Here is a 13334-nt window from a genome sequence, read left to right as displayed (position 1 = left end):
CAATTGACCATGCTGGCAGGGGCTGATGGGAATTGTAGCCCATGAACATCTGGAGTGCCATAGCATCTCCAGGTAAAAGATGTCTGAAAATGTGGAGAGCCACTGGCAGGCTCAGTAGAGTGTACCAGCCTTGGTGGACCAAAGTTCTTACACACTACAAGGCAGCTCCGGTGTAATGGAGGATAGAAGGGTAGATAAAAAATATAGCTATATGTATAAAATAATGATCAAAGCAGCACATGCAACAATAGCTTTAGGCTGGAAAGAAAAGGAAAAAATGGACAGTCCAGAAATGGTTGGAATATATCTGGGAACAAGTGACACTGGACATTTTCAATATAATAACAAAAAATAAACTGTGGCAAGATAAACAGAGTGAAATTTTGAAGATATGGACAATATATGCGGACTGGATGAAAGAAGCCGGAGTCAATGAGGAGATATGGGAGAAGAGATTACAAAGAATGAACTTACTGCTGTTTGTTTGATAAAACTATGAAGAAAATACAGGGGGGAGGGGAAAAGGGGGAAAATGTATTGTTTGAAAACGAATGAAGAAAAGTATAAATATAAAATGGAATATTCAAATGATACAATGAAAAAAATTAAAAACCAAAACTACAAGGCAGCTCCATTTGTTCACAAAAAGAAAACATTGCTTGAAAGCACAACGGCCAAACCAGTATCCTTTTTGTGATATTTTTTTCAATTTGCCCCTTTATCTGTTTTATCGAATATCCCTGTGGGGCAGGCGGGGCCGAAGAGGAGTGACAGGCTCAAAGTCAACCAGTCAGCTTTATTGTTGTGGGGATTTGAACTCAGGTCTTCCCAATCCCAGAGTCGCTGCTACAACCAGATAACTGAATAAATTATATACCACCTTCCACTTTAAGGCTGCCAGGAGATCCTGAGCTTTGAAAGCTTCCACCATCCGAGATTTGGCAGGAAACTACTGAACACTGGCCCTCCTCCTCCACAGCCTTCTTCTTCTGCCCTTTGGACCAACTTGAGCGGTGAAGTCCATCTTTTCCATACACATCATTTAGAAAGATGCTGAAAGGCCTTCATTTTGGGGAATGGAAGACCCCTACGGTCCTTGTGGAGGGGCACTAAAAAAACCCACCCCTAAATCGCTGTCAGATTGTAATGATTCCTTCTGACTTTTCATGGGAATTAAATGAATTTACTTGGGTAGCATTGGATAAGAACATAAGAACTAGCCTGCTGGATCAGACCAGAGTCCATCTAGTCCAGCTCTCTGCTACTCGCAGTGGCCCACCAGGTGCCTTTGGGAGCTCACGTGCAGGATGTGAAAGCAATGGCCTTCTGCGGCTGCTGCTCCTGAGCACCTGGTCTGCTAAGGCACTTGCAATCTCAGATCAAGGAGGATCAAGATTGGTAGCCATAGATCGACTTCTCCTCCATAAATCTGTCCAAGCCCCTTTTAAAGCTATCCAGGTTAGTGGCCATCACCACCTCCTGTGGCAGCATATTCCAAACACCAATCACACGTTGTGTGAAGAAGTGTTTCCTTTTATTAGTCCTAATTCTTCCCCCCGGATAAGACCTTTATGAGGCCTGAGCAGATTACTGCAGTGTTGTGAGAAAGTGTTGAAGTCAACATAATTTGAATATATATTAAAGCAGGGGTTCCCAACCTTTTTGAGCCTGTGGACACCTTTAGAACTCTGACACAGTGTGTGGGTGCAGCTACCAAACGGCTGCCGTGGGAGGTGTAGCCAGTCATAAGCTGCTGCTTACCTTCAGTCACACGGTGAAGATCCTTGTGCCGTGAGGGATATGACAGCGCTCGGCAGTGGAAGATGCAAGTTGGCCCAGTCAACGACAGATAACATCCCAGACACAAGAAGCCAATTTGGGGAGGCAGGTAACATATCTAAAGGTCTCCCATTCCTTAGAGACAAGAGTAAAGAACAACAGGTGGAACAAAGGTTCAAATCTAAATAGCATCCACTAATTGTGGTTGTTCTGGTTTAAAGGATATTATTACAAAATGATTTTCCTAAGCATCATGATCAACAGTTCAAGTTAAATCTAAGGGTCAAACTGGATGCTACCACTGCTAAAAGCTGGGGCAGCGTACCCTCAATCCAACTTTGATTTTTAACAGACAGACTGGGAATTTGCATTCCCAAGCATGCCGGACCCCAATTTGGATGGGGATGCAACATGGGTGCAACATCTCCTTCCAAGATATATTGCCAGCTGAAGTGGCTGTGGGGGCCATATTTGTCCCAGTGGACAATGCCACAGCAGGGAAAATGTGCCTTCCTCTGTGGGTCAGTTCAGTTCAGGAGAATGGCACAGGTGGAAGGCTTGAAACCTCTCCTCCCTTCACACTGTGCTTCTGACCCAAATTGGGAAATGATGTGCTTGGGAACGTTAGTTCCTTGACGTATGTTTGAGAGAGGGACAAAGTTGAGACGAGGAACCATGGGCACCTTTGGAATTTTGTGGCAGTGTTGTGGGCCCAGCCACAAATTGGCTGCCACAAAATGATTGACACAGGAAACAGTGCCGGCCACGAAATAGCTGCCACAGTTTACCTTCAGTCACACAGTGAAGATCCTTGTGCTGTTTTGGCATCTGCTGCCAAAGCTATGTTTTAAAAAATCTGCCCAGCCAATCAAATCTCCAATCACTAACTAGAAGCTTTGTTGGGCATGTTGGGACTCCTGATATAAAGCCTGATCAACAGTTCTGTTGAACTCAAAACCTTGCAGTGCTTTGATTGCTCCTAATAAATGTATTACGATGCTATTCTTTTTTCCAAACAAATACAGGAGAATGTATTTAAAACTAACCCAATTTTAACGATTCACAAGCTGCATTCAAAAATACACAAGAAAATTCTGTGACAGATGCAACAAAATTTCCTTGCGGATTTCGAATACACTTGGAGCATTACAGAAATTATCTGTTATCTTTAATTCCTTATCCGGTTTTTATGATCAAAGTAGTGTCTTTTAAATATTATTTTAAAGGCAAGGCCTTTTTGATCATGGCACCCTGCTATGGAAACCCCTTGCCAGCCTTGCTGTTTGGTCCTAAGCAACATGACATCCCTCTGGGACCTTTGACTTTCGGCATTTAAAATTCAGTAAGCATAAAAACTTTAAAAAGAACTATTAAAAATGCAGATGGCAAATAATCAATTTCTATTAAGAAAAACCTCGCTAATACCACCAATGCAGGGGAGGAGAAGGGGGAGACCAATCGGCCTCAATCATAAGCCAATGGAACTGCTCTGTCTTACAGACCCTGGGAAACTTCATCAAATCCTGCAGAGCCTGGCTCTCAGTAGAAAGGTGGCTGTGTAACCCCCAAGCCCAGAATGGGTTGACCCAGAAAGGGGTGGAGACTCAAAGCAGCAGAAGGCTGCAGAGCTCATGTAGTTTGGAGGAGGCAAGGCTACCAGACTTGGACCTTGATTTTTATAAGCCCTTAACACCTTGTTAAGAGGAGGAGGAGTTTGGATTTATATCCCCCCTTTCTCTCCTGCAGCAGACTCAAAGGGGCTTACAATCTCCTTGCCCTTCCCCCCTCACAACAAACACCCTGTGAGGTAGGTGGGGCTGAGAGAGCTCCGAGAAGCTGTGACTAGCCCAAGGTCACCCAGCTGGCGTGTGTGGGAGTGCACAGGCTAATCTGAATTCCCCAGATAAGCTTCCACAGCTCAGGTGGCAGAGCTGGGAATCAAACCCGGTACCTCCAGATTAGATACACGAGCTCTTAACCTCTTATGCCACTGCAGGTAACTGCAATGTTGTTGGGAACTAGTGGAAAGGTAGTTGTTTATTTTTGCTATGTTGTAAATGTTGGAGTTTATTGTTTCAGGGTTTTTTATGTTTGTAATGGGTGAGAGTTCTCCTGGAAACCTTCATCATGTTGAATCTTATTCACCAAGCCCTTGGAGTCTTCAGGAGCCAACCACTTGCAGGAAGAATTGGACTTGGCAATATCAGAAGACTGTAACTAGAAGGACTTGAAATGAAACCTGAACAGGACCTTGAAGTGTGATAGTAAATGTTAATGTTTGATGTTATATTAAGAAAGTAAACCATTTTGTTTTTTAAATTTGTTGTTGCAAACTCATTCTAAGTTCTGCCCCACAGAACCCACAGATAGAGGTTACAGTTGCACCAGGTATCCTTAGTAGGATGTATTTCTGCTTCGGAATGGACTGTAACATTATTCTTCCTCGTTTATTTAAATACAGATGCCTCACCACGTTCAAAACCAAGGCTCTGGTGGCACTTCTCAATCTCAGCAACAAGACAATTAAAACAACAAAAAAAGGAGAGGAAGGCTAGTAATAAAGCAGCAAAAGTGTTAAAACCATCACATGCAACTCCCACAAAACTGACACAAAAACAATTCTAGTCAGGGCTGCTAAGAAAGAAATGGATAACCAAACCACAAAATGGAGGGGGAGCAAACTCTGTCAAAAATTCTGTGAGAAAGGAAAGATTTTTGCCAGGCACTTCGAGGCAAACTTGGGACCAAGAGAACCATTATGGGAAGAAAATCCCACAATCCCATAATAATTGGACACAGTGTATAACAGACTTTCCTCCAGCATATTCTTCTAAACTGTCATAAGAACATAAGAACATAAGAACTAGCCTGCTGGATCAGACCAGAGTCCATCTAGTCCAGCATTCTGCTAATCGCAGTGGCCCACCAGGTGCCTTTGGGAGCTCACATGCAGGATGTGAAAGCAATGGCCTTCTGCTGCTGCTCCTGCTCACGCTTCGTCTAGATAGGCTTTTAGACAGTGCTGGGGTGGAGTCAGCAGTTGTGGTCCACATTGGCACCAACGACATTGGGAAATGTAGCCGGGAGGTTCTGGAAGCTAAATTTAGGCTGCTAGGAAACAGGTTGAAGTCCAGGACCTCCAAGGTGGCATTCTCAGAAATGCTACCCGTTCCACAGCTGCTTAGGGCTGAGCTTTCAGGCAATGAGGAGATACAGGGTCTCAATGGCGTGGGATGAGAAGGTGAGGTGTAAGGCAGAGTGGTTTCAGATTTGTCAGGAACTGGGGAACCTTTGGGACAAGGTAGGCCTGGTACAAACGTGGACGTGGGCTTCCATCTGAACCAAAGAGGAACCATAGGCTGCTGGCTCAACATTAAAAAAAAGGTGGGCAGAACAGCTTTGAAACTGATCACTGGGGAAAGCCGACAGGGGAGCTGAGGTGACCCGGTTCGGAATACGGGCTGTGCATCTATGGGGATGCAGACAGAGAGGGAGGTTTACCTAAATCAACCACATACAAAGCGAGGGAACATAGCAATGTGCATGTGACAAGCGGGATAGTGTCTACAAAAGACTTGAGAGTAAAAGCACATACAAATCCTGCAGGTTAAGGACAGAGACAGGGATATATACAGGTAAGTCTCTATGCTAATAAGTAGAAGCTTATTGACCGACCTAAAATGGGGGAGCTAGAGTACAGAGTTTTGAAGGAGGGACTTTTGATATAGTGGGCATTACAGAGACATGGTGGAATAGAGAGGAGGGAACCAGCGGGATGCTGTTTATACCAGGCTACAGGCTCTATAGGAAAAGGATAGGACAGGGCGCATTGGGGGGTGGAGTTGCCCTTTACATCAAAGAGAGAGCATAGTATCACATAAAATAGACAATGCAAGGGGAGCTGGTTCCCCTACAGAATCACACTGTGGATATCAATACCAAGGTGTGAAGGACAGTTTAATATTAGGAATATATTATCGATCCCCCTGACCAAAAGTGCACAAGAAGGATTCTAGAGATGGAAAAAAAAAGAAATTAGAGAGGCCAACAAAAGAAAACAAAAAATATGTAGTGGTAATGGGTGGATTTTAACTATCCCCATATATAAACTGGAAAAATGCATGTTCAGGTCATAGTAAGGAGAGAGAGCATTCCTGGATATGCTTCTAAATGACTGTGGCTTAGGAGCAGATGGTTGTGGAACCAACCCAGGGGAGAGGTAATCCTAGATCTAATTCTATGGTTGGGACCCAGGTGACCTGGTGCAGGAAGTCAAGTGTTGTTGAGCCCGATAGGGAACAGCCACCACAATGCTGTCAGATTCAGTATCATCTCAGCATGCGAACAAGTGGCAACTTACTAATGTAGTTACATCTAAAAGCCTTCAGAAAGGGAAATTTCTCAAAGATGAGGGGATAGTGCGCAGGAAGCTGAAAGGGAAAATCAAGAGAGTCAAAACTGTCCAGGATGCTTGGAGTAAGTTATTTAAAACACAGTAATAAAAGCTCAGCTGGAATGTGTTCCACAAGGTTAGAAAAAGGCAGCACTCCAGCGTCCAAAAGAAAGCCACCATGGCTAACAAGAGAGGTTGAGGAAATTATCCAGAAAAAGAAAATGTCTTTTAGGAAAATGGAAGTCCGAAAGTTTGGCTGATGAAGAATATGAGAGGGAACACAAATGGTGGCAAAAGAGAAGCAAGTTAGCTGTAAGGGAGGCAAAAAAGGATTATGAGGAATGCATGGCTGCGAACATCAAGACCAGCAACAAACAGTTCTTCAAGTACATCAAAAGCAGGAAGCCAGCAAGGGAAGCGGTAGGCCCGTTAGATGACAAAGGAACAAAGGGTGTGCTAAAAGATGGCAGGGACATTGCAGAGAAGCTGAATAAGAATTCTTTTGCATCTGTCTTCACCCAAGAGGAGGTGAGGAACATTCCTGCACCTGGAACCAAGCTTCTTAGGAGGCGAATCCGAGGAACTAGCGAAGATAGTGATAGACAAGGAAGAAGTTCTGGCAGCCATTGATAAACTAAATGTTACCAAATCCCCTGGCCCAGATTGCATTCAACCAAGAGTTCTTAAAGAGCTCAAGCATGAAATTGCTGATCTTCTCACTTTAATATGCAACTTATCCCTGAAATCAGGCTCCATCCCTGAAGACTGGAAGATGGCCAATGTCACACCAATCTTTAAGAAAGGATCTAGGGGGGACCCGGGAAATTACAGGCCAGTCAGTTTGACATCTGTTCCTGGTAAATTAGTAGAATCTATCATTAAAGATAAAATTATAAAGCATGTAGAAAAGCAAGACCTGCTGAGAAAGAGTCAGCATGGCTTTTGCAGAGGCAAATCCTGTCTTACAAACTTACTAGAGTTCTTTGTGGGTGTAAACAGGCATGTGGACAGGGGTGAACCGGTGGACATTGTCTACTTGGATTTGCAAAAGGCTTTTGACAAAGTTCCTCACCAGAGACTGTTGAGAAAACTCAGCAATGAAGGAATAAGAGGGGAAGTCCTCCTATGGATTAAAAACTGGTTGAGAGACAGGAAACAAAGAGTGGGTGTAAATGGGAAGTTCTCACAATGGAGAGATGTCGGGAGTGGTGTCCCCCAAGGATCCGTTTTGGGACCAGTGCTCTTTAACCTATTCATAAATGACCTGGAAGTAGGGGTGGGTAGCATGGTGGCCAAGTTTGCAGATGATACCAAATTATGTAGGTAAGTGGTGAGAACCACACAAGCGATCATGTAAGAGCTCCAAGCGGACTCCTGATAAATTAGGTGAGCGGGTCTGTGAAACAAGCAAAATGCAGTTCAATCGCAGCAAAATGTAAAGTGATGCACATAGGGTTAGTCCAAACTTCACATTAACGCTATCAGGGGTCAGTGCTATTAGTCACAGATCAGGAAAGGGATTTAGGCGCCTTAGTTGATAGTTCCATGGGAATGTCATCTCAATGGATGGCAGCTGTGAAAAAGGCAAACTTTACGTTGGGGATCATTAGAAAAGGAATTGATATCGTGTCCGTAGTATTGTCATGCCCTTATATAAAGTAGTGGTGCGACCGCACTTGGAGTACTGTGTCAAGATTATATTGTCGCCAAGCATCTCAAAAAGGATATTGAGGAGATAGGGCAAGTGCAGAGAAGGGCAACAAGGTTGACTGAGGGAGTTGTCTTTCCTATGAGGAGAGGTTAAAGCATAAAGTAGACTTTAGTTTGGAGAGTAGGCGGCTGAGGGGGGATAGGATTGGAAGTCTCCGCTGTACCGCGTAGAAAATGTTGACAGAGAGAAATTTTTCTCTTTCTCACAATACTAGAACCAGGGGGCATTCATTGAAAATGCTGGGGGGAAGAATTAGGACTAATAAAAGGAAACACTTCTTCACGCAACGTGTGATTGGTGTTTGGAATATGCTGCCACAGGAGGCGGTGATGGCCACTAACCTGGATAGCTTTAAAAGGGGCTTGGACAGATTTATGGAGGAGAAGTCGATTTATGGCTACCAATCTTGATCCTCTTTGATCTGAGATTGCAAATGCCTTAACAGACCAGGTGATCGGGAGCAACAGCCTCAGAAGGCCATTGCGTTCACATCCTACATGTGAGCTCCCAAAGGCACCTGGTGGGCCACTGCGAGTAGCAGAGAGCTGGACTAGATGGACTTTGGTCTGATCCAGCTGGCTTGTTCTTATGTTCTTATGAGCACCTGGTCTGCTAAGGCATTTGCAATCTGAGATCAAGGAGGATCAAGATTGGTAGCCATAGATTGACTTCTCCTCTATAAATCTGTCCAAACCCTTTTTAAAGCTATCCAGGTTAGTGGCCATCACCACCTCCTGTGGCAGCATATTCCAAACACCAATCACACGTTGCGTGAAGAAGTGTTTCCTTTTATTAGTCCTAATTCTTCCCCCCAGCATTTTCAATGAATGCCCCCTGGTTCTAGTATTGTGAGAAAGAGAGAAAAATGTCTCTCTGTCAACATTTTCTACCCCATGCATAATTTTATAGACTTCAATCATATCCCCCCTCAGACGTCTCCTCTCCAAACTAAAGAGTCCCAAACGCTGCAGCCTCTCCTCATAAGGAAGGTGCTCCAATCCTTCAATCATCCTTGTTGCCCTTCTCTGCACTTTTTCTATCTCCTCAATATCCTTTTTGAGATGCGGCGACCAGAACTGAACACAGTACTCCAAGTGCGGTCGCACCACAGCTTTATATAAGGGCATGACAATCCTTGCAGTTTTATTATCAACTCCTTTCCTAATTATCCCCAGCACAGAGTTTGCCTTTTTCACAGCTGCCATGCATTGAGTTGACATTCCCATGGAACTATCAACTAAGACGCCCAAATCCCTTTCCTGGTCTGTGACTGATAGCACTGACCACTGTAGCGTGTATGTGAAGTTTATATATAAGTTTATGTCAGTTCTGTAGCGTGTATGAGAAGTTTATATATAAGTTTATATCAGTTCTATTCTTCTCTACGTAGTATTTATATTACTCTGCTTCTTAAAACAAAACCTAGCCTACCTGCAACATACATAGTACCTTATTTACTAAATGATCGGTCCCCTGAAATAACTCTCAAGGTTGCAACTTTCTTAGCAGAAGTAATTAACAACAAATGTTACCAAAAACCTGAGCTTAGGTAGTTATATAAGTTACAAATACACGGGCTTACATGTGATTTAATAAAATGACAAATGTGAGCCGTTCCCTAATGTAAATGGATTTTAACTGTCTGACGTTAAACAATATGTCATATATTCGATGTTTTGTATATATAATATTTTATTACAACCAGCATATTAGACTATTTTGTACTTATGTACAGAATTATTGTTTGTAGAGATTTTAACTTATGCCTAATAAAGGTTTTGCTGCTGATACACCTCTGAAGATGCCAGCCACAGATGCAGGCGGAACGTTAGGAACAAGATCCACCAGACCACGGCCACACAGCCCAGAAAACCCACCACAACCCATAATCCAGGTTCCACCATAGAAAAGATGCTGCAACTGGACACTTAAATTGGGAGCATACAGGTCAGGGCCTCTGTTGCAGATCTGAAATGACAGGCAGGTTCAGTGGTCTAGTGTCTGGAGTCTTTTATTCAGCCAAAGGGGGCCTGGGTTCAAATCCTTACTCAGCTTTGCAATTTACTGCAGGGCCTTAGCCTAGTCACTTTCTCATCGGCTTGCTCCTCAGACTTGGTAAGAGGCTAAAACCAGGAGAAGAAAGTTTTGTGGCTCATGACCAGCTCCGTAGAGGAAGGGTTACATTTTTTTTAAAAAAAGCAGCTAACAAATATCTTGGCACACCTTTCTTTATTAGAATCTTATCCATTCTAGGGCAGGTCATGCATTTTAAGGGGGGATTATAATATATATATAAATATGAACATTCGTCTATCAAACACTAGTGCCTGTCTGATTCCTTGCCTGGCAACGTTTGAGATCCACCTGAATTTCAGATATCTCTGTTTAGGGCCCCCCATGTGCCTGGAATGGAAAGGAAATACCTCTTGATCTGGAGGGTGCCCAAATCTACAGTAAAAATAGTGCCGATCCATTAGCAAAGAATCCACACCACCACCGAAAATACTTTCCAGTAACAGAATTCCTTTTATTGGGAACACCCCCAAATGTCACAGATTAATCAGCAAGCTCCTCTATCTTTTTACAACACAACCACAGCCCCTTCTTTTCTCTCTCCCTCTCTATAGCCAGAGGTGTCATTTTTGGCCCCTGTACCTATTTGCTCTCCCCCCCCCCCCCCGCAAACTCACCTGCATCCTGCAGTCTTTGCATTCCACTCACCTCCACGTTTCTCAGCAAAGGAGGGGGGGGGGAGCAGAGGGAAGACAGGAAGGTGGTTTCCTCCTGTCACCCCCCTGCAGAATTTTTTTCCCTGAGCCTCTCTAGGCAAGGGAGCTCTCTGCACTTAACCCCTTGAGGCTCCATGAGAAAACAAATTGCGTGAGAGCTGCAGAGACGTTTTCACATCTGGCAAATGGAGAGGACCCAGATGAATCTGACCAGGAAATACTGCTTATTGCAACTAAATTTCAGGAATCACCCGCACAAGACACGAGGAAGATCACTAGTTTAGAGAGCATTGCCCCCAAAGTTCTTGCAACTGGGTAGCTTTGTTATAATAGAGCACAATTTGAGACCAGACCAGCTACGTTTTCCAAAGTCAGATAGATTCCAGCCAAGTAGCCCCTTAGAGACCAACAAGATTTTGGGGGCATAAACTTTTGAGGGTCAAAACTCCCTTCTTCAGATTTTGAGTAGGAATGGAGATTGCCAAGTCACCGGTCAGAAAACAGGGAGAGTGTTGTAAAGAATGCTTGAGGATGCAAAGATACACTATGCATACTAATCAGTTTGATTAGGACAAATGCTATGGGGCAGAAAATTAGCATCTGTAGTCAGGCACTAGATATCTTACTGCAAAGTTATGTTGGTCACTGGAGCATGCAAGAGAATTTCCAAAGAAAATAAGCTTGTGTTTCATAGATTATTACAGCAAAGCTTTTGACAGTGTGGATCATGAAAAGCTGTGGCTGGTTTTAAAGGAAATTGGGTGTACCACAGCATTCTATTGCTCTGATGTACTGTTAGGACAGAATATGGGGAAATAGAATGGTTTCCCAACCAGCAAAGGCATCAGATAAGGATGTGTTTTATCTCCCTATCTCTTCGCTCTATATGCAGAAAATATCACGAGGAAACTTGGATTAGATTTAGATGAAGCTGGTGGAATGCAAATTGCGGGAGGAACGTTAATAATTTGAGGTATGTCAATGATACCACATTACTGGCAGAAAATAGTGAAGATTTTTTTTAAAAAAACCCATCGGTGAAAGTCAAATCTGATAGTATCAAAGCAGAACTCAACTTGAACTATTACATGAATTTAATAAGAAGCTGGTTAAAAGGACCCGGTTCTTGATGGCGGAGGGCGGGACTCAAACTGTTGCCTTGGCCAGAAGGAGTAGGCTGGACTGAGAATACGGCATGCAAGGGCAGATCTCCCCAAGGGCCTTTTCAGCTCTGGAAAATGGTGCAGTGGGAGGAAGGAGCTGTGACCCTGGGTCAAATTGGACTTTTGCAGATTTCCCAGATTCCATTCCCTGCTATTGTGTGTGCCTGCAAAGACAGCGAGTTGAGTACTTTGAGAGACGCAGTGGCTCAGAGGTAGAGAATCTGCTTGGCATACAGAAAGTTCCAGGCTCAGGCTCATTCTGCACATGCAGAATAATGCATTTTCAAACTGCTTTCAGTGCTCTTTGAAGCTGTGCGGAATGGCAAAATCCACTTGCAAACAGTTGTGAAAGTGGTTTGAAAACGCATTATTTTGCGTGTGCGGAAGGGGCCTCAGTCCCCAGCAGGAGGTGACACTAAAGGCCTCTACTGATGACCCTGGAGAGCCACTGCTTGCCTGAATAGACAAAACTGACCTTGATGAACAAACCATATGTCCACATGTCCAAGAAACCTTGACACAACTGGTTACAAAACATATCAAGCAGTTTGACTCTTATAATCCAATATCACTTCTATAGCCTGATGTTTGATTTGCTTTTATGTTGCTTGGATTGCTTTTATGAGATATACAATTTTGTGCCATACATTTATAGCACTTTTACTTTTAACGGTATTTCACTGTAACCTGGCTCTTTATGTGCTTTGATTGTTTGTTCTTGCATGGCAGGGGATTGGACTTGATGACCCTTGTGGTCTCTTCCAACTCTGTGACTGTATGTATATTGTGTACATTTTTGCAGTTCCCATGAAAAAAAAAAGTCAGCATGATGTAGTGGTTAAGGTGTTGGACTGGGACCAGGGAAAACCAGGTTCAAATCCCCACTCATGCCATGAAAGCAAGCTCTCTCAGCCTAGCCTTCCTCACAGGGTTATTGTGAGGATAAGATGAAAAATAAGAGAACAATGTAAGCTGCAGAACTGATGCAGCCAAACACACAATCACTGATGAGAAACCGCATTGGTCTTCCTGCTATAAGAGTAGCTTTGGGGGAAAATTGAGTCTCATTACTCATGAGAGGACCCACACAGGAGAGAAACTGTACAAATGCTTGCAGTATAGACTGTCACTTTCTGGACATTCTCACCTCCTGAGGCACAAGTTTATCCAAACTGGAGAGAAACCATACAAGTGCTCAGAGAGTAGGAAAAGCTTTGGTCAGGAAAAAGCCTCATAACCCACAAGAGGATCTACACTGGGGAGAAGCCATTCAAATGTGTGAAATGCAGCAAGAGGTTCTCTGAGAAAGAGTCACTTAAATAACATGACAGAATTCAGGTTGGAGAGATAGTTAGGTGTTCAGGCACCACACACAAACCAGAATTTGCATGTTTTAGATACATTTGGTAGGAGGGGCCAGGTGGGGCATTGTCCAGCAAGGCCTGTTTGACCACTGGAGATTTGCTTGGTTGTGTAGATTTTTTAAAAAACATTGCTTTGGCAGCAGCTGCCATCACAGCACAATAATTTCCTCCATGTGACTGAGGGAAAGCCACAGC

General features: G+C 43.6%; 1 protein-coding gene across 1 annotated transcript in view; it reads right to left on the bottom strand.

Annotated features, from left to right (window-relative positions):
• The window catches only part of LOC125428885 (zinc finger protein 271-like), a 1035007-nt gene extending 1024018 nt beyond the window's left edge, over positions 1–10989 (bottom strand). The window contains exons 1-2 of the mRNA XM_048489593.1: positions 10574–10989; positions 1762–1914 (exon numbers count right to left, since the gene is read on the bottom strand). The gene's annotated coding sequence lies outside the window, so the exon portion shown is untranslated. The remainder of the gene's footprint in view (positions 1–1761; positions 1915–10573) is intronic.
• Positions 10990–13334: the final 2345 nt, after the last annotated feature.

This window comes from Sphaerodactylus townsendi, linkage group LG03 (assembly GCF_021028975.2).
Source record: "Sphaerodactylus townsendi isolate TG3544 linkage group LG03, MPM_Stown_v2.3, whole genome shotgun sequence".
NCBI classification, from domain to species: domain Eukaryota; kingdom Metazoa; phylum Chordata; class Lepidosauria; order Squamata; family Sphaerodactylidae; genus Sphaerodactylus; species Sphaerodactylus townsendi.
The sequence above is the reverse complement of the archived record's forward strand: the minus strand, read 5'-3'. Positions and strand labels throughout refer to the sequence as shown.